This window comes from Ptychodera flava (genome assembly GCF_041260155.1).
Source record: "Ptychodera flava strain L36383 chromosome 23 unlocalized genomic scaffold, AS_Pfla_20210202 Scaffold_24__1_contigs__length_23054250_pilon, whole genome shotgun sequence".
Classification (NCBI taxonomy): domain Eukaryota; kingdom Metazoa; phylum Hemichordata; class Enteropneusta; family Ptychoderidae; genus Ptychodera; species Ptychodera flava.
Window position 1 is genome coordinate 19,299,566 of NW_027248278.1, and position 20,955 is coordinate 19,320,520.

Here is a 20,955-nt window from a genome sequence, read left to right on the forward strand (position 1 = left end):
AAACTTTACAAAATCGTTCAATATAATCATTTCTTTAACGAATCTACCGTTTCGCTCTCTTTGCGATGACAGCTTCAAGGTTACGGGTCAAAGGTCACCACCGATTTCAGGCGTCGCAGTCATAGGAAGTTGGGAAGTATGCATCTACTTTGCTATATTTTATTTCTATATATCAAACATTCCTTCAATGTCATTTATGAAAACATCACTGTAGAAGCAAAGAAAAATTAAACGTAATTATCTACCGGTGGAACGCCCTCAATGGCATGAATGGGAAGTAAAACGAAAGGGCGGAATGAAAGCGCTCTATGATTGGTTGGCATTCGAAGAACGAAATTTGAATTGTGTAGAATACAGAGAGAACGTACTGCACGTCGTGCGACGCGAACTACGAAACGATAGCCAAAATCACTGCCAAAAATCTTCGAATACCACAATAGTCATAAAAATGAAGCCCATGTGAGTATCCAAATGTGTGTTAATCCTAATGTGTTTTCAGAAGTGGATCTTTGAAGTGATTTTTGTGGTTGTGAGTTGATGATCGTAACGTTGTTTCCTGTCCCATTTCAGGCGGGGCAAAACACCGAAGAAAACTCCAAGGAAACCTCAGAATAACGTTAAAGATCCAGTCGAGGTAAGATTGTTTGACTCGCTATTGAATGTCACATTTTAGCTGTGATGCTGTCCGTACAATCGGGAAGCCAGCGGTAATGAAATGTCACATTTGGTGCCGTGCGGTTGTCCTGACCATGGAGTTGCAAATCTCGCGGCAAAATCGTACAATAAATACACCCAATTCGACAACATTACAATTTACTCGATCAGTTTGGTGGCATCGTCACAAACAGATAATTCCATTCGCCAAACATGGCCGCATATTGCCAGTCGTCTGTTTTTACACAATGGTCTTTTCAAAGAACGCAAACATGTTAAAGCCTTAAATAGGAAACCATACAAACGCCAATGTGTGAACGGTCGCGTTCGTTCGAAGAGTAAAAACGTTGTCAAGCACAATGGATGAGGTCAGCAAATGTCAGAGGTAGAAGCCAATCAAGAAAACCACTCAATTCCTTCACATCCTTAACGCCTTTATATTTCTCCTAGTTTAGGGTGTATTACTTGTTAAATGCCAGAACAAATTACCCTGTACTTTTCTGCGTGGCAGGACTGTGTGACCGGCAGGCCTCCCATGGGTGGGAGGCCTATATAGCCGGTAACACCTAGCCCTGTAGCACTGCCACGCAGAGCTACCCTGTAGGCTGTACTGCAGTTGTCAGTGCAAACTCCAGGCTCCAGTGTGTGTTTGTACCGACTTCACAAGATTGCTGGGAAAGCTGAGGGCACAAAACTGCATCAATAATCTACTGAGGTTTTCACACGAGAGTGCAGAATGTCTGGAGTATCCAGATGCCAAAAATTAAAATTTCACTGTAATACAAATACAGCAAAGAAAATCACATAATTAAATCATGGGGGTGTGTTACTTCCATATCTTTCATTTACATTGAGAACCAAAAATCACATTATGTCAGTGGGTCTAACTCTTGTTAGGCTCAGTTCTGATGAAGACCTGTAAATACTGCAAACTATTTATCATCACATTAGGTATATTGTCGTCTTCGACCGAAAGACGAAGATGACGGTGAGAACTGCATCGAAGTCATCAACAGCAACACAGTACAGCTGAGTCCACCGCAGTGTTCCATTGCCTACAAGAGTGGCAACTACAAAGAGATACAGTACAATACAAGTTTGTGTTTGCTGAGGACACATCACAGAAGGCATTGTTTGACCATGTGGCCTTCCCTTGGTGAATGATCTGATACACTGCAAAAATGGTAAGTGTCACTAACGGATGTTTGACTGCTGAAGACATAAGAATTGTTTAAGGTGGTTGGAAAGGCTATTTTGCACCAATTCTTTTCTCAGAGTTAATGTCAAATTTCAAGTGTTAGAATCAAGATATTTAGTTCAAATTTTCAGGATAACTCCCTTAGTTAATATTTTCTCCAAAGAATATAAAAATTGTATATTTGCAGCCATGATTTTGAAATATACACCAGTAAATATTAAAATTTAATTTTTCATATTTTTTTTACATATTTGAATTTAATAATAATTGGATAGTATTAATATTACCAAATTAGTTATAAATATGTTGACACTATTTATTGTAAGATTTGTACGGCAGGATTTGTAAAAAAAAATTGTTTTTATGATTTTACATGGGTTTATATATCAAAAAATTATTAAAATTCTTTCAAATTTCAAAATGTGATTTTTCAAAAAGTACTTCAAATACAGGAAAATTGTGCCGTACAAATCTTATCTGTAACCTTGTTAATAGGCTGTAAAATTCCATGTCCATATCTCATTTCAAAGTTGGATTAAATTGGTATACAATTATGTAGGAAAACTGTTATTCTGTCAAAAATGTTGAAAACAAGCCATATTTGCACCCCTCTTTTGAAGTCATAGAGCAGTTTTTTTTGGTTAATCTCACTTTTGACACCTCTTTGACACTCAAAGAATCTAAAAATGCATTTACAATAGCAGTCACTCACTCTGAATGCCAGCACCGCCTTGTCAAACTTTCCTGAAAAACAGCAAATAATGACTTTCCCTTTTCAAACATTTTATTGAAAGCTAGGGGACCTCTACCATAGTTAATACACTAAGGACTCCCCAACTTCTTCTTATTTGGTCAGTTTTTCAGAAGTTTTAACAGGCTATAACTCTGCAATGCCTTTGTGCCCAAATGTCTAGTTTTTTTTATTCCACAGCGAATGTTGACTACTTTTATATTTTAATAGTTTTGTTGAAATTTATAACTGACGCTCTAGCCTTTCCAACCACCTTAATTCTGATCAGTTATTTGTGGTACATGCCAGCTGATTCATACTATCGTAAGAAATTTATCATGAGTCAGTGTATGTCAGACTTCCCAGACTGCAATACAGGATATAGAATATAGCCAGCAGCCTGCAAAACAACTGGCTGTCAGCTCAAATTCACTGGTTTTGAAAATTACGTAGTTTAATGAACATCAGGGAAACCTTGGACAAATATGCGCTGGCATACTACTTGGGGCATTTTTTGTCACCTGAAAACAAAAATTCTCTACATCCCTGATACATTATAAGGAAGAAGCAGCTACAAACAAGAACTCAGCATATTTCACAGAGTTATATGTTTGCGATGTGATTGTAATCGCTTAAAACTTACAATACCCTCATGAAACAATCGGCATACCCAGTAACCCTACATGTAACACTATGGACATTTCAAACTCTATATCGTTTGAGACAAGTCACAGAAACTTTCAGAGATATCTGTGACCTTTTCGGGATCTACTTCGCTTTTCCTGAAAATAAGCTGGGACTGTGATTAGAGCAAGACTGCAATTTATTCACAATACACTTGAAAAAAAAATAATCGTAAATTATCAGGAACTCATTCACATTCACCTATTCCTTGCCATCATGTAATTGCTTTGTGGCACTGAAGAAAAGTAAATTTAAAATTAAAATTGAAAACTTGTGGATTTATTCCACATGGCAGATGAAATCTAGTATGAATCAAATAATTCATCTTCTAAATATAGGAGCAGTTCGATGAGTTTGTAGACTCAACTCAGCAACTGACACTTTCCTGATTACGTTCATTCAGGTTTGTTGTTTACCTATGGAGTGACTGGTTCTGGCAAGACTCATACCGTCACAGGCTCTCCACAAGATGGTGGATTGCTACCAAGATGTCTTGATGTCCTTTTCAACAGCATATCTTCCTTGCAAGCCAAGAAATATGTGAGTACAGTGAACAATTGACTCAGCTGCATCTAAACATAGCACATAAAATACCCTTGCAAAGTTGCCATACCCTGATACAGCCACAAACAGTTTTAGGATATACGATTTAAGGATCTTTCATAAGAGTTTGACTACAGAATTACTCTTTACGCAGTTGTGCAACTGTTTGTCATCATCAGAGAATCTGTTTCCATATTCCTTGAGATAAAACTAGTAGAAGTATCATACTTATGTCAACTCTAACTTACTTAGGTGGTAATCAACATGACAAATTCATTGCACACCTGGAGAGACTTTCCTCCATGGCTATTGTGTGACCTGGGGTGGGGGGAGGGGGAGAAATTGTTTCATGTTTCTCCAGACATAGTAACAAACATGTTAGATGTAATTGTATGTGACATTTTAAGTTTTCTCACGTTGAATTTGAATATGGCATCAAGGCTTGAAACTCTACTTAGATTAGATTTACCGCCATTTCCACACCTCAGAGATAATGAACAATGGGACATTGTGTGCACAGAGTACCATACACCCTTAGCGCTTGGACACACTATGGCGCACAATTAGGTCATCCCTACGACACATACAGAATTCTCAACAGCACTTCTACATTATGTTATACAGAAACTCAAACGCACTTAATGCTTTATAATAGTATAATGAAGCCAGTGTTTTCATATATTCATACCTGTATATTATGCTAATTGGGGAAGGTCTGATTTCTCAGTTTGAAGTTTTTGAGAAATAACCGGTGAAACAGTCAGCATTTTAACACACAATCATATTTCCTTTTATCAACCTTCCTTTTTATTTTCCCAGTAACCATCTAGTCCTTTTTGTATTTGAGGTATGGATTACAACTTTGTGTGCTGTAGACTGTACCTCATCATAATGTAAATAACAAACAGCCTGACATGATTTCAACAAAATCAGTTGAAAAACTCTTGAGATATTGCTTACTCAGTGTAAAAAATGTATGGCAATTTCATTAATTTACTCATCACTGCAAACATTGTCACTTGATTTCAGGTGTTCAAGCCAGACAAGATGAATGGTTTTGAAGTACAGACAGAGGCAGATGCCATGGTTGAAAGACAGAAACGTGAAATACTGGCAATGAACCCACCTTCAACTCCATCAACACCAAAATCCAGGTAGATAATTTCAAATTTCATCACTTGTACCGTTTCTTCTGCTCACTCTCAATACCTGCGATCAATAGTATGTTTGACCTTTATTCTTTCAAGTTCATATGTAACCATCAGGTCAAGTTTGTTAAAAAACCAGTTGGGCAAAGCATGTCCCACATTTTGCATTTTGACAAAAATTTGAAAGTCCTCGAAAGCAGATATCTTGCGTGTTTTTATAGACTAAGCCTGCTACATACATGTACACAAATTAATAATATGGCAAGTGGGTGAAAATACCGATGGTGTTGGCTCAATACTGCTTTTCATTGACACGGCAGATAGGGAAGTGATAATGGCTGACATGAAATGGGCAAAAATATCTCGGTCACCACCAGTTACTCAGATACCATTTTGGTCCATGTTTGATAAAAAGAAGAAAGTTCTCTATCTATGGAGTGTCAGAATCACTGTATATGTAGTTTTTATAGTTTCATTTTGACCCTACCCATCTGGCATAAAGCAGTCGTAGGCTTAATTTTGATGAACAATTTCCTTTAACAGCTGTCATATTGTCGTAGATGTTCTAGGATCATAAAACACAGAATTTTTGCTTTTTTCTTTCACCAGACATCGTTTTAGGGAAGACGTCAACGTTGCTAGAGTACGAGACACTACCTCTGTGGACAATGTAGAGGAAGACAATAACTACGCCGTCTTCGTATCCTATGTTGAAATCTACAACAACTACGTCTATGATCTCTTAGAAGACACGCCCCTGGACAACATCAATCAAAGGTGACAATAATTACAAAATCGGAGTGTTTTTGTCAATATGAAGTATTATTTTATCCTATTCAAAGAATATGCAAACATGCTCAGTGATTTGCCATAGTCACTGAGTATGGTGACAACACCTCTATCTGGAGATATTAAATATGTTATTATTAGGGTTCAAACTTTCTTTGCTAGGGTTAAGCATGTAATCATAGATATTGTAAGAGATAATGGTATTTTTTTCTGGAAGAAGCAGAATATTATCTTCATACACCATTGATAATTTCAAGTCTGGTATTGATAAAACATGACATTCATAATATTTTTTTTTTTCTTTTATTTTTTTCAAAATCGCTGACAGGTTTAGGACAGGTTTTCAGGACTACCTTGATACGTATGTTTTCACGTGTCATTTTGTGTGTGTATGTATGTGTGTGCGTGTTGGACCGCAACTGTTTGTGTTGCTGCTTCTCAATGCAAACTCAGACATAAAATGTTGAACGCTCCGGCAAGGGCGCCCTCACATGTCAAATCTTCCAGCCTGACTACCAACACTTACTGACTCAACTTGCTCATGGTGTAGTGGCCTCTCAGTCTGCATGTCTTATTGACCCTAGCACTTTTACCATACTTGAGGTCAAGGTCAAAGTGCAGCTATCCATACCAAGTCTTTCTAATAAAGTCTGACAGTTGCCTCTTATAGATTGATTACTAAAAAACAACCATTCCTGTTGGTGTATTTTCATGTCTGAGGTTTCAAAAACACTTTATTTAGAATTTTCGATTGTTTGATATGAGGATACTGGTATACATGTTGGTAAAAAATACAGATAAATATCATCTACATTTAGAATTGTGTAAGAAGACACCTACAGAAGTAAGTTCTATGATGTGATTATTCTTCCAATCTTTGGCTTGGATCTTTCCTGAAAACACCAAATTTGGTGAAGTTGAAATAAATTGTCATTATGGTTCCTTTGATCTTGTGATAATCCTTGTTGAAAGCTCCAGTGGTAAAAATCAAAATATTTAATCAAAAGTTTTTCTCTCAAGTACCAACACAATATTTATGGATGGGACATTATTTACCACAGCGAAGTTTGAAGAAAATAATATCGCAAATATTTGGTCACAACCAAACTCTGAAATGGTGAAAAATATAATTTGTTAAAGTTTGTTTGCATTAGCAGTGTCATTTGTTGAGAATCATGGAAAGAGCTGATGATGTGAGAGAAAATTGGATACCAATCTCATGGAAATTTATGCACTTAATTCAAAACAAACTGAGTCATTTTTCCGACCAGGTGTTCACTTTGAGATAGACCTGAAGTTTACACCTTACACAACTTTTGCTAATGGAAGATATGGGTAGTATGAAATTAATGTGGAAAACTGTAATTAGCAATAACAGATTAACAATATAACAATAACAGGAGTAACTATACGGTACTGGTGCACCAACAAGCTGTATCTTAATCAATTTAGTGTAATCATTACTTTTAAGCATGTTAATTATCTGGTCAATGTTAGTAGAAAATGAAACAATGCTGAATACACAAGGAAATGAATATCTGTTTAAAATGAAATGTGGGTATATATATGTGTTTAGTTCTATACAGATATCTGTAGTAGTTAGAGGAAAGTTTTTGTCTTAATAACATAGCATATGCTTGCACAATTGTGATGTCATTTATTATTTTAGCTTATCTTATTTATTGTATTTTATGTATTTATTCTTTCATTTATTGTTTTTCCTTCCCGGGATAGTATCTGAGCTTCGCATGAGTCCGTACTGTGTACAGTTGTTAGCTATGTGTGTAGTGTTATACCTTCATACGGGTGAATGCAAATACTTTGCCACCGATTTTAGTGACTTGTTTCTCTGTATCTTTAGTTTCACTTTACATTGTCTGCAGTGTGGACAAAATGGTAGTTTTGTTATTGTCTTTTACTGTCACAATTGGCACCAGTCTTTTGTGTGCCCACATGATTAATTAACATAATGGTAACAATGGTTGTCTTGGTTACAGCCTCCACAGTCCAAGATTCTACGTGGAGACAACTGCCACAATATGTACATCAGTGGATGCGCTGAGGTTGAAGTCAAATCTACAGAGGAAGCATATGATGTCTTCCTGAGAGGTGAGGTCATAGGTTTAAAGGTCATTTCACAATTTTTACAGAAGAAATTCCCATTCTAAATATCATATTGGGCAACATAGAATCAGAAAGTGGCACTTCTTTCAAACAATATGAAGAATCCAGTAAAAGGACTGCCACTTCCTATTTTTTTTATTGTTAGATTTGTAATTTCTGTCCTTCAGGTTGCTGAACCATTGTATTTGCCTAACTGTTGACCGCACACAGAAAGAATTTTGTTTTTCTACGGTTGTGTTTAATGATTAGCTTTGACAGCATCATAAATAGAGGGATCTGTGTTTTTATTTGTGGGAGTTTCCCCTTTTTTAATCCTTTCACACCATTTCCTTTTAAACTGAATCGATCATCCACCCTACTAGACAACAACTGAATGGTACCAAATTTTTGTAGTAAAAGAGTTATGAGTGGATTAAGGGTACAGTCTTGGACCTTCGCACAAATTGTTGGTCATTTTTTCCGCTGTAAATCAAATCATAACAAATAAACTTGTTTTCAACCATGTTTTGCAGGTCAAAAGAGACGTCGAGTAGCTAACACGCAGCTGAACCGTGAATCAAGTCGTAGTCACAGTGTGTTCAACATCAGATTGATACAGGCACCATTAGACTCACTGGGTGAAGAAGTTGTACAGGTAATGGAATGATTTTGCTCTTTTCTGGGTCAATGGAGTTGCAAACTTGATTACTAAAAGTGTTAACAATTACACATACAAAATTGCAGACAGAAAAGATCTGAGATTTCTCTTTGAAATCTTACTTCTCACACGTCAGCACATCACAGTACTGCTATGCTTCACGCAGATGATGAAGTGATCTTTTTCTTACGGGAGTGTGGTGAAAATGCCATGTGCCCGACAAATAACCTGTTGTGTTTGCAGCTCCGATTCATAGCTTCTCTTCAGACACATACTTGATAGTGGAATGTGTTTGGCCAGTGACAATGGTGAATGGTGCTATGTCGACAACTTTGTTTTTGACAACTTGATTCAGTGAAGAAAATCATGACCTTGACTGAAAAACTGATGAGTGTAATCTAGCTATACTTTATAGTTTTCTGATGGAACTTCAGTGGAGATTTTGTGGTCTATCATCAAAAGTACCGGTATACTTATAAACAATTGACCATACCATCTTATATGATATGTTCATCAGGACAAAGAACAGATCTGTGTGAGTCAGCTATCATTGGTTGATTTAGCCGGCAGTGAAAGGACAAACCGTACCAAGAATTCCGGGACAGACTGCGTGAAGCTGGTAATATCAATGCATCACTGATGACACTGCGTAATGTATTGAAACACTGCGTGAAAACCAACTCAATTCAGCTGATAAGGTATGCCTTTGCTGGGAAAAATATTTCAACTTATCAGTTTTCATTGCATTCTTGCTGTACTACTGTATATTTCAACTGTCTTTGGACATAATCCCTGTAACCCTTTGAGCACCAAAGTCAGTTTTGTCACCGTTATAGATTATATCCCAGCCAATTTTTTTCAGATTTTTGCCAAAATTTTGATAAAAACTGTAACCAATGAAATATGATGTCCATTTGGTCCAAATTTCATCAAAAATTACTGAAAAAGTCATAAAAATTGGATTAAATATTGCACTGTTTGTGGAAAAATTACAGCACTCAAAGGGTTAAATGATTTATGAGGATGTGATGTACACAAACAATGTGAAATTAAACCCAATCTTGTAAAACATCACTGGTATGAGCTGCAAAAATGTTGTTTTGAGTGTGACAGAGATGCAGAACAACTCAGAACTAATTTTTGTGGCTTTTTAACACAAAAGTTATATTGGTAGCTTTCCAAAAGGGAAAGGAAATTGCAAATATTACTGATCATGTATTTAATCTCAAGTTGGATTTCAAAACAAATTTTTTCCTATACTTAAATTGTAAGTGAAGTATTTAGTGATACATATTACACTGTCCTCTCTAATCCAGATGTTTGATTTTGTGTATCTCATATTTTCTATCTAACCATGTTCTTCTGGCAAATTGACAGATGGTACCGTACCGTGACAGTAAACTCACCCATCTATTCAAGAACTATTTTGACGGAGAGGGTAAAGTCGCTATGGTGTTTGTGTTAACCCAGCTGCTGTAGACTATGATGAAAATTTGGTAAGAATGTCTTCAAACTTCTGTTTTCAAATATTTACAGCAGCAATGCAGGTTGCCATGTTGTCCAGGTCTGTTCGTCAAGTGGTTAATACCGCTGAAGGACCAGCAACTTAACTTTAACATTTTTTTCCAGGGTTGTTATTACCTGTGTCAGCAGCAGTTCCCAGGTACCAGCATACTCCCCACAGCATGTTGAAATCCCAGTACTCAGCTTATCACAGTGATCTTCTACACTTTGAATGTCTTGATCTGTACAAATTTTAAGATGGAAAGTGTCCTCAAATTGTGATCACACTAGTGGTGAATAATTTAAACACTTGTCTACGCTATTTTCCAACTTTCTGCAAGTGGACTTTCAGGATATACCAGTACCTTTGTATTATAGAAAATGTTCTTTCTGTATTCATTAGCTGTCGTACATGTTATTCTGATGGTCATTGTATTTTCATTCGTAGCATGTGATGAAATTTGCTGAGGTGACACAAGAAGTACAAGTAGCCAGACCCACTGGTGTCAGGTTTGATGTTGGACTGACACTGGTAGAAGACGAGGTAAGATTTAAGTCACCCTTTCACCCCAAGTCCGGAGTGAGAGGCCAATATTTGTCATTGAAACTATTTATTAGCTTGTACCAATAATATAGGGGTGTAAAAGAAGAATTCCGTTCAGAGATTTACTATTAACCTCAACCCCATTTTGAAAATAATTATATTCCTCGTCTGTGCCATGGAATGTAACTCATAGGAAATCTTCTTACTGTACAAGGGGATGAGCTCTATCAAACTAGACTACAGGACAGGCAAATTAGACTATAGCAGGGCTCAAATTTATTTACAGTGAAACCTGTCTACACTGAACCGTCTACACTGGAAACTGTCTGAACTGAACTGTCCTGATAAAACACTCTAGCGGTATGTCAAAAGAAGTCTATAAACCGAACAATTTTCTCAGTCCCTGAACGGTTCAGTTAAGACAGATTTTACTGTATTTGTTCGGTTGTCAAGGCTAACCACTGGATTCAAATTTTGGCGGTCAGTAACAAATGTTGGTGGTCCAAAATAATCAGTCACTTCAGAGTGTAATCGTTGTGGAGGTCAGGGTCCTAGGGCTAGATTGTGGGCTGAGGTCTTGTTCTGGCCACCATTCCACCACATTTGTAGAGCTGGATTTGGGTTGAAATGTCTTAGTTGAGGTCCTGCGTTTATAGCTCTGGAGGTACTAGTAAAAGCGCCAAAAAGCTTGGTGTTCTGGATGGACCACCCAAAATGGAATCTGGTGGTCAAAATGAGAAAATTGGTGGTCTTTTGACGCATGACCACTGGTTATTGCGAACCCTGTATAGGACTACCAAACTAGACTACAGGCCAGGCAAACATGACTGTAGGACTACCAAACTGGACTGCAAGACAACTGGTCTATGTTGCTACTGGCCAGAGGACCACAAATACTTAGTTTCCACATTCCTGCATGTCATTTTTCACTCCCACTGAAAGAATTTCCCATTTCTGTTCATTTGACCACAGCCAATCAAATGTACAAGGAAGCCTTATCAAAGATCCACCAGGACGGAATTGATAGCACAGAATTACCACCACTGCCTCCCTTACCATTTACATGGCCTGAGTTCCCAGTGTTACAGGTAGGTGCTAGCTATCTCTTACCGTCTTAGGAATAAAGTTTGTGTTATGCATCATTTTTCTGAAAATCAAATCCATCTCGACAAAGTTTACACCAATCACACATACTCTAACACTATGAATGTGTACATGTAGGATTTGCCTGACAGCATGTTGCTTTTCACTAAAATATACAAGGCCATGTTTTGATCTTATTTTTCTCTTTTATAAGAAGTCAAACAGCTCATAGTACTTGTACCACTGTGTGACACAAAACATGGATGTTTGTTTTATGTACTGAGTGAATCTTAATTCTGTAACTTCTTCTGAAGCCGTAAATTTTACAATACTGTATTTGAAATAGGTTAAACCGGTAAATTGATTGGACCACAGTACAAACAACCATGTGCACCAATGTGTACAGAAATGTGTATATTTCCATGTACGCGTTTCTACGTGGGTTTGTCTGTACCTGATTACTTGGATGTACTGATTTTGTATGTTATTACATGCCTCGCATATCGAACGTCGCGCGCTCCGTAGGATTCAATGGTAACTCACTGATGACATTGCGGGCCACATAGTCATCACTGGACTGAAAGTGAACCGGAACTATTTTCAACTTGAAAACTTTTGGATGTAAAGTCTTGAAATTTCATGTTTTGCACAGAAAATCCGGTTTTTGGAAAATGTTGCATAAAATATTGATAAACCGCATAACAGTAGTTTAAATATATCAATGCGCCATTCAATGATGAAAATCATTCTATTTTTAACCGTTTTTCGTCTAAATGAAATAAAGCATTTGTCTATAATTTGCCAATAAAGGAAAATATTTTTGGTGCAAACTGAGTAAGAGAGGCATGTAATAAAAACATTATAGCCCAAACAAGGGACTATGTACCCTCGGGGCAGGAGACCATTTGCCCTCCTTACGTCGGGCAAATGGTCACCTGCCCTCGGGCACATAGTCCCATGTTTGGGCTATAATGTATAACACATTGCGTTCCTTAATTCTTGAGTAGAATCACTGATAATACAATGCTCTTGTTTGTCTGTGACAGCTTGCCGATGCCAGTGATGACACCACACTGAGAAATCTGATGACATTCCTGTCAGAACAGCTAGCAAGGAGAAACACTGTGTTAGACGATCTAAGTAGGAAACGTAAGTACATCTGTTTTGTTTGTGACACAGACACAGAGACAGTGGATTTACATGGACATGTTCAAGGATTGTTATCTTTTGGTGTCACTCAATACTGTTAATAAATGCTTCAAGTTCAATCAAGAATTGTCTACAGGAACAGCGCCCTCAACGCCAGCTTTGCAAACTCGGTAACCCATCTTTGCCTTTGTTTTTTCTTCAAAATGGTATACAGAGGCTTCATTCAGACAAATGTTAGTGGAGTTTGAAAGGGAACATGAAGATCTAAAACTCAGGAATGCTGAACTTGAATCCAGACTTGGCGGCAAAGACAAAGATGTGCTGAGAATGGAGAAAAAACTGAAAAATCTGGAAGCCACCAACGCCATGTTACATCGACAGACCCAACTCTATGAACAAGATCTCAGAGATCTCAAAAACCAGGTCAGTAGTTTTACGCAGATGTTTCCGAACGACATAGTGTGCTGCTTAAGTTTTCTGTAATAACTGATGAAGGTAAAGCCAAAATATAAATTGTTAAATAATATTTTTCAAGCAGATAAATATTCCGCTTAAGTAGGTAATAAAAATCACATGTGGTATACTGACTGGAGTCCCAAATATAGTGTGTGTATAAGTTGTTTGCATATAGTCTTACCAGGCAGTCAGAGCTTTGACAACATTGCTAAAATATCTGTTGCCATGACAGAAGTAGAATGTGCAACTGTTGCTGGTACATCCCAAAACAAATCAAATTAATGAATGTTCTCCCTAACCAAGCATTGCATTATGTGCAGGGCTTATTAGGGTACACTATAAGACTACATACATTTAGAATATTTCCTTTTGAGCAAATTCATGTACTAGATTTTAATATCTTAACACACTCAGTTCAGATTTCTTGGAAGTTAAACCATCTTTTCTTTTCCATTACTGCCAGGTTGATAAAAAGGACAAGGACATGCAAAAAGTGAAGGAGGAAAAACGGAAGATGCAGCTAGCGATGAAAGGAATCATGGGAGTTGAGAAAGACCGGTGGGAGAAGGAATGCGTAAGTCTCATAAAAAATCTCCTTTAATGCCCCACTGTTTAACCCTCATTTATCCAAGGTCATATGTCACCATAAGGTCAAGTTGGTTAAAACCAGTGACACATAATATATCCGGTTTGTTTCATTTCAACAAAAACTTGAACATTTGAAGGTTCTTAAAACAGAGATACACTGTACTGTGTACACATTGTTTTTGCTGTTTACTTGCTGTAACATACCATTCCAAGTAGGTGAAATTTATACCTATGTTTGGCTCAGTATTGCTTTTTACTGACTTGGCAGATGGGGAAGTGATACACCTGATAGGAGAAGATGGCCTACCAACTCTATGGGAGACATTTGAAAGTATTATGAATCATTTTATTTTCAGGCAAAGCGGGTCAAAGCCACGCAGATTGAAATGCAGAACAAAATCTGGGTGAAAGACGAGAAGCTGCGCCAACTCAAAGAAATCGTCTGCAACAAAGACGGCGTTCCGATTACCAGCGAATCTGAATCAGAAGTCGACACCAAGAAACCCAAGCCACCTCCAAAGCCATACACCCGTGGCAGGGCAGCTGCGCACACTAACCAAGGCAACCGTACCAATGCAAGCAATGCAAATAGCAAGTATCGATCCAAGTCGCCGCCCCCTGTGCCTACAAGAACTCACAATCATCCCCCAGTGCGACTGAGGCACCGCCGCTCCAAGTCAACCAACGCTGACACTTGGGTGGACCACAAACCAGTCAGCACTCTTGAAACAGGTAAAATATATTTCAGATCACAGCAAATCATTCTCTCGTCAGAGTAATATATTATGTCAAGAAGGGGAGAACATAACTGACAGAGTTCTGGCGTATTTTACCTGTTCACCCCAGTTTTGCATTGAGAGGGCCACTCTTTCTATTGATAACAATGGGTTTTGGCCAAACCCTGGTGATGAAAGGGGTGGACAGTTTGTCAATGGATGTACTCAGGGATAAAAGGATGCGGGATCTTTTATAGATTCTGAAAATCACATGATGGCAGTGCCAACAAAAATTTAAGTGTACAAATATGTATGGAAATACACTTATTTATTTCTATGCAGGTTTGTGCACATGGTTTTGTTTGCTCTGTTGTTTGACTTTTGAGTCTAACCATGGTGGTGAAAGGCTGAAAAGTTGCCTGATTGACCATCAGTCTGTACGTAAACAGTAATGGTTACAGCAGATACAGTGAGTGTATATCATAAAACACAGATAAAAGTTCATTATTTTCCAGGAAAATTGGAACAAAGGATTTAGATGGTGGTATCTGAACATGATTATGAATCTTTTTTGGTGGTTGCTGAACGTTTTACATTGTCAATACCTTGTTGTAGATGTATCTATGGAAAATTTTACAAAATTTCAATGTAATATCAAGATTTCAATGTTTATCCTGAAGAATGAATGAATATTCCATGATTTTGCTTTGACAGAGACTGTGTTACAGCCTGCTATCAAGAAAAAGAAGACGGTGGCCGTGATGAACAAGAAAGACCTGAAAGCTGACAAGTACATCCTGACACACCAGGAGGAAGATTCACAGGGCGAAATGGAGACACAGCTTATCAAGGTAATGTCACTGCTCTAATGTATACACAGGTTTAACAGGCTAGAACTACTCTTGAACAAAATGTCACACTCATGAACAGTGTTCACTCTAAGGTTTTGCGAGGGCGCGCAACTTGAGATATGCCTGATTGTCTCACAGCTGGGTCCGTTCATGTATATGCTAATTTATTGAGATACGTCACAACGTACAATAAACGTTGGTGGCAACTATGTCGCCAACGGGCGCTAAACTCGAAACGCTGAAGTAAAATCTACGCTGAGATCGCACATTTCGCCCAGGCCCTGATTTATCATTTCCAAAACTAATACCGATTGAAATGACTGAGACTAAAGTTGCGCAAAACATGAAATTTCACTGCGAGAGCAGTAGGAGACAATGTGCAAAAGCGCGCAAATAAACCTTAGCGGGAACACTGCTTATGAATACTGCACAGTGTTCTATGAAAAACCGACATGGAAAGCGTCATCGTTTATTACATGCCTCGATGTGAGTGCAAAAATGTGCACTGATTTGAACATTCGGGAGTTAGCGGGCCCGTGAACAATGTAGTGACCGGTTTCCATGGTTACCCGGTCCGGTGAAGCCCTTCGGTGTTTTCGACGTCAAGGTACACGCTTTACGTTAGATGTAAAATATCCATAGGTGCACTGCTATTTTGACTTTCGTTAAAATCTGTTTGATGCTGGTCGATAATGATAAAATTGTTTGAGAATGCCCTGCCCTAAATGTCATATAGCGTCAACTGTGAAGAGGCATGTAATAAAATTATTATTGCCTGAATACACGGGTTTATGTGCCCTCGCAGCGGGAGACAATTTGCCCTCCTTTCGTCGGGCAAATTGTCACGTGCTCTCCGGCACATAAACCCATGTATTCAGGCAATAATATATAATACCATGAGAAACAAATACATGTGGCTGAAAAGTGGATAGGAATACAAATAGTTCCATGCACAATTATTCATGTGGGTTCTGTTTATACCATGATCAAATTGAATTCTGGCTTTCACCAATTAAGGTATAGTAACTACATGTTAGTAACTTGGAAGAGTTAATTTGTATTAAGCACACTATCTTGTGACTTTAATTATTCATATTTTCGTCATTGATCTCTGCTGCAAAGAAACAGAAAAAAGAAATATTATGCAAAGGCTCTGAAGTGATGAACTCTTTTTTTTTTGGCCTAATTACCTGCTGGATGATTCAATAGTTCATTTTGTTAACTACAGTCAAACCTGTGTATAGTGGTCACTTAACTGACCAAGAAAAAGTGACCACTATATGGAAGTGGCCTTTCTATAGAGGCCGGTGAGTGTGGCATTACTTTCTGTGCAGGTGGTGCGCTAAGTGGTTAATTTAGGGAAAGATAAAAGCAATTATAAAATTCCATAACATAAATCTGTCAAAAAACATAGAACAGCTATTTAGTTTCTGAAAGCTTGTAAATGCAGAATGTAAAATCAGTAAAAGTAGACTTATTTCCTGCATTCCAGTCTGAGCATTTTTTGATAGAGGTCATTGAGAGTCAGATATATTGACCATTATATACAGGTTTTGTACAAAATGGAGCAATTCCATGTGACCACTGACCACATAAGAGAGGTGGCTGTTCTGTGGAGGGCCTTTAACATGTAAAATGCCACGGGACTGCCACAAAGTGACCACTATAGAGAGGTGACCGCTCTGTAAGGGTGGCCACTATGACAGGTTTGACAAACAATAGCTCAGTTGTTTTCATTACTGAGCTGGAAGCTAGTGGAATCACTAACCCGAAGAGAGACGAGAAAATTCCTGCAGAGTACAAGCCAAATGAAAGGTGACAAGCTCATATAGTGAATAAAGTTTCCAGTCGTACAATAAATGCTAACTGACTTTATATCTTTCAGGGTGATGTGTTTACAACCAGAGGTGGAGGTCACGCCGTACAATTTACAGACATTGAGATGTTGACGCAGGAGTCGCCAACCAGCGCGGCCATAAACGAAAATCCTTGCAATCTGTGGCAGCAGCAGAGCATGAATCCGAGAGTGGCGAATGGACTGACGTAGAGACCAGAGTAAGTCATTTATGTAACATTACTCCTGATTGGCTTAAATATGATATGGTTTGAGTTTATATCTCTATGTCATCCAATGTACGTTTACATCTCTTGTTCCTTGCCACAAGATACCTGTTTTTCATCATCCCACTCTCACAGATGCCTACAGTTCAAATTAATGCCAGAGATCTGTTTCCATTTAGGGTGTTATTTGACATTTCATAATTTGTTGTTGTGTAAATTCTCTTGAACATCTACACTCACAGTGTCACTATGAATAGGCCAGTGGTTGGTTAAAAACTGGTTAGGTCCAAACAACCTCAAAAACTATGAGAAATGAACAAAGCAGACATCCACGATCAAATGATCATGATAACATGATAATTGCAATGACAGAGAGAGTAGGAAATTAGAATGGCAACCCTAGGCACTTTATAAAAACACCACTGGCAATGGTTGTAATATGTCCACAATGATAATTCTCATTTTAACAACATACACACATGTACACAAATGTAAAAAATGAGAGAGACAGAGAATTGACAATCTCAGCAAACTTGTATCCATGAAAATATGTTATGCTGTTCTCTTCATAAACAGTCCAGAGAATCATTGACACTCTAGAAAATTTCTATTTCTTCAAGTGTCCATTTGAAGCATTCAAGCATCACTTCACAATCAGCCCTGAGAGTTTGTTGTTTTTATGATTATTTTACACTATATTCATATTCATTGCAGTGTGCCGTGGGGATTGAAGGAAGACCAGGCCAGGCAGAACCCTCCTTAGTTCATACAAACCCCAAGTAAGTAAGCAATACCAATCTCATGGAAGACTTGAAATAGATCATTATCTTCACGGTATCGTCAAAGGTTGAAGATCTATTCCTTAATATGCTATGATTATCACTTTCAATGTAGTGACATTTTCATTAGACAACAAAGTGTATTCTGCTAAACCATTTGAACCCCATTTTGGATAAATTCCACCTTGTCAAAGGTCATCATGGGGTCAGGGTTCAAAGGACAGATATTGGTGTGATATAATCAGCTTTTTTGAAAGAGGTAATAGCCTGTGTATTGCAGAATTTCAGGCTAATGTAATTTTTTAGGGTATTGTCATATTTTGGAAAGAGGGGTGTAGCCGATAAATCTGTAATGATCAGTCTATGTCTATATTCATCTCTTTTATTTTTTTCATTTCATTTCAGACGATTGAAGAATTAAACCAGAATGGATCATTTACAGATATGACTTATTTCTTATAAAGCAATTTAGTAGAGCTGTGAGTTCTGCAAGTATTTTGTATCTGCAGACGACTGCTGTTCAATCATGGTTTTGTATTTAGATTGTAAACTAGAACTGTAATGATAATTTAGCATTAGATATCAGTGTCTTGCAAATAGTTTGACTTGAACATTGGAGATGATAATAGTGATATGTTCAAATTTGAAGAAAAAGAAAAAATATTTTTGTTACTACTACTGAAGTTTTATTCTTAAAGTGATATTTTCTGAACATTTTTGTTGGGCTTCCTGATTTGTACTGTTTTTTGTTTTTTTATTGTGTTACTTCAATCTTTTCATGTTGCTTACAGGAGAAACTAACTGACTGGCAACCCTTGAATGTAGTCATAAATACAATATCAAGGCAGTTCACGTCTAAAAAATTTGCTCAAACTTTCCTGAAGCTATCTTTCCACCATTCTCTTTCAAACTCTACAATAAAAAGCGGGGGTCACGTGCAGAAACTACTGGCCTACTCATTCAAAGTTTCCATTTTAATTTACTTTTGTTTCAAAACCTGTACTTTACACATTCTATCAAATGGCATGGTCTGCCACGTACTCCTGCTGAAGGATAATTGAATAATTTAGCGGCAAATCAATTTATACATGCAAGTGTTTCCACTTGGTACAGTTTCTCCTGTTAGCACTGTGTCATTGTCACCCTGTTTCTGTATATTTTGTGTCACTGTCCTTTCTTCTCTTGTCTAGTTGTGTCATTTAATGTTCACTGGTTCATTGTATCTATCCATATTTGCCATATATACTGCCAACGTTTAACATGAAACTGCCAGTTCTAAATGTGATTTTCCCAGGTTCATTTTCAATAACACTGTCAATTACCTTGTAAATATAATTCTATGACCTCACTCACTGCCAGTATTTATCAACAGATTTGCACTTTGTTATGTCTGATTATAGATATTATATCAACGAAATTCCTTCCCAAAATACCACTTCTGTATTTCACTAGTGATCATGATTTGCGGACTCACATGGGATTTCAGAATACATGTAGCATATAATTCAGTATCTATATTTTAACATCTGCCATTATATAGTGATATTCATCTAACACTGCCTGAAAAATATTTTGAAATCAACTGCTGTAGATGACTGTATGTACTTGTTGACAGAAGATACATTTATTGCTACAATCAGACTATAAAACGCTTGTTGAATATTACAGAATTGCTATCCACTGCCAAGATAACCCAGGTTTTTGAAAAACAATGTAACTTTTAATAGCATGAACCTATATTAGTTATAGTAATGCAACTGTGACAACCATCCAAGCCGACCTCCTTCGCTATCAATCATCCATTCACCAGAACAGACATTCTGATAACATCTTGTTTCATGTGTGTTATGTAATATTTGATCATCATTAGTTCAGAAGCAGATTACGAGCACATAATACATCAGTGCACATGCAGAATTCCTGAAATCTACGAGTAGTAATCACATTTTGTTCATAGGAGGTATTGGTATTGCAAGAATGTTGGCTTGTGGTTGTGTCATTTTGACACCTGGTCATATATGTAGACATAGACCCTACAGGGTCTATCTATGATATAGATGACTATTGTATAGATATTTATAATCATGTTAGTCACATTTTGATATCAATGTACATTTCACTAATTCTGTTCATTTGCAATAAAGGTAGATACAATACACAACTAAACCTGCCTCCACAACTTGTGAATCCTGTACGTCACTTCTGTGGTACTATCAACGGAGTGAAACTACTTGTTTTTGGCGTAAGGTATATTTTTATCATCTGTATGACAAGTTAGATTATGATAAAGAACACATACCACATATGGTACTTAGGACTTTTATTTCACTAGAAAACTTGTTAGAATACCATATGTTAATTTCATTCAGTGTGTTGAAATAGCTGAAAGAGTGGTTGATCAAATTCATGTTTATTTAAATTCACACTTGCAGACAATTTAAACATGAAATTTATGCTTGTTTCAATTCGTATTTGCAGACAATTGAAGCGAATAAAATTTATGTTGATTTCAGTTCCCATTTGCAGACAATCAAAGCAGAAGAAAAATATGTTTATTTCAATTCCCACTTGCAGACAAGTTGAAGTGAAGCAATTACAGTGAGTTTCACTTGGGTACTGCAGCTCAGTGTATGAGACAGACACAATCCACGCACAAAACACACGATTAACTAGGGTATCACAGACACATTTCAAAGCTGCCACCGACTCACCGATTAA

General features: G+C 37.3%; 1 pseudogene; it reads left to right on the forward strand.

Annotated features, from left to right (window-relative positions):
- Window positions 1–312: 312 nt before the first annotated feature.
- LOC139124723 (kinesin-like protein KIF23) lies at window positions 313–20,403 on the forward strand (annotated as a pseudogene).
- The last annotated feature ends 552 nt before the right edge of the window (window positions 20,404–20,955 follow it).